General features: G+C 46.0%; 1 long non-coding RNA gene across 1 annotated transcript; it reads left to right on the top strand.

Moving 5' to 3' along the window:
• Positions 1–6: 6 nt before the first annotated feature.
• LOC105003498 lies at positions 7–1347 on the top strand. The gene is made up of 2 exons (XR_827121.1): positions 7–647; positions 976–1347. It is a non-coding gene; the product is annotated as an uncharacterized LOC105003498 (long non-coding RNA).
• Positions 1348–1856: the final 509 nt, after the last annotated feature.

Genomic DNA, 1856 nt, shown 5'->3' with positions numbered 1-1856 from the left:
AGCCAGTGCCGGGCGCCTTCTCCTCGTCCCGTCTCACGCACATCGCTGGGCGTCTTTCTCCCTGACCCCCTGCTCCCATCTCACGCACATCGCTGGGCGTCTTTCTCCCGACCCCCGCTGTCCGTTCCCCCTCTGATCGCCCACCTCTGCCTCCGCCTCCTGTCCCCGGTGTTGGACTTCTAACATGAGATTGATTTTTACAATTTATTTTTCTTTCGTCACTCTGCTGATATTCGGGTTTTCTTTTGTAAATAAAACATGTCGTATTTAAGCAGTTTGGCTAACCATTTCTGCGGTGTACCTGACCCTTCTTTTACTAACCATCTGAAACCTCCTGGAAAAGGTGCGCACAGCCCGGTGGATGCAGGGCGCTCTCACTTTCTACCCAAGCAGGATATCTCTGTACTTTAGAGACCAAACCTATGCCTCTGCGGATCCAAAGGAGGGGAGGACATCAATTTGTGGCTCCTGGGTTCTGTCAAGCCCCCACCCCACTCTCCCCCTCTAGCTCCCCATCCTGACCAGCCAGAGTTCACCCCTGTCCAGGATGAGCTGGAGGCCATGGAGCTGTGGGGCTCTGGGATCTGACAGTCTCAGCGGAGCTCGGAGGCCCGACCGCAAAGGCGCGTGAGGCGACTGACCATGTGGTTTGTATGCTTCCTCTGGGGGCTTGTTGCATCAGCCTGCGTCTCCTGTTTGGACACCGTTAATGTTATTGTTATATTAACAGAAAAGCGTGTTAAAAAGAAGCTCCTTAATTCATACACCACAGGACTGATTTCTGCTTGTTGCTTTAATGGTGTCCTCAGAGAAAGATTGGCCCTAACGTTGAATTCTGGAATCCTTTTTGCGTTGGGTGATCGCGAGTCCTAAAGTGCAACAAGACAGAAATGTCTGTATTTGAGGGAAATGGGGCCCCAGAACAGGAGTTCAAAGGGATTCAAAGATGATGTCATGTATCCTTATCCCCTCTAGGAATGACCTTGATGAAAAGAGAAAAAGGGACATGATTGGAGAAACTACCTCTTGCTTAATTAATTGATCTAACTCTGAGATCACTTGGTGACCAGCTTCACTGGTATCCAAGAATATGCGTTAGAATCTGGCCTTTCTGAATCTGGCAACTGTGACACTAGATTCGGTTCTTTTCAGTGGCTTTTGGCATGTAACCTAATGACTTCCCACCGACTCTGATACAAAGAGTTCCAATTTTGATGAACAGTTGATCCAGCAGTATGTTCCAGAGCTTGCCCTCCGTAACCACATGGATTACTTTGTACATGCAGATGTGTTTTTGCAAACCTATTTCCAATCTTTTTTAAACAAGCAAATAAAATTTTGAAACAACATACGTATGTTGATTCTTTTTATTTTATTCTGTTTCTGTATGTCACCTTAAGCTCGTGTAGTCTGGGCTGAGGTTTAACCAGAAAAGCGACAGCTGCCTTCCTTTGGATGCGCATTCACGCTTTCATTCATTCAGAGTGTGAATGAACGGAAAAAACGCTTTAGCAGAAAAAAAGCAATTGTCTTGAGCCTAAGCGACTGGCAGAATTCTGTTATTCATTTATAACCCACCAGACAGCAATGACTGTGAAAATGTAAGACTGATGCTAAATAAATGTTTGCCTGAAGAACTTGTCTTTTGGGCTTAAGAAAAACCTTTAAAACTCTAGGAAACAAAGAGGAAATGAGGTTGAATCTCATGGATTCTCATTCTAAACTATAATTTGCCTTTTGCTCATAAAGGAAAACACGTGTTATTGTTTAGTCACTAACTCTTTGGGACCCCATGGACTGAAGCCTGCCAGGCTCCTCTGTCCGTGGGATTTCCAGGCAAGAATCCTGGAGTGGGT

Source organism: Bison bison, unplaced genomic scaffold (genome assembly GCF_000754665.1).
Source record: "Bison bison bison isolate TAMUID 2011002044 unplaced genomic scaffold, Bison_UMD1.0 scf7180017610323, whole genome shotgun sequence".
In the NCBI taxonomy this organism is placed as follows: Eukaryota; Metazoa; Chordata; class Mammalia; order Artiodactyla; family Bovidae; genus Bison; species Bison bison.
The sequence above is the reverse complement of the archived record's forward strand: the minus strand, read 5'-3'. Positions and strand labels throughout refer to the sequence as shown.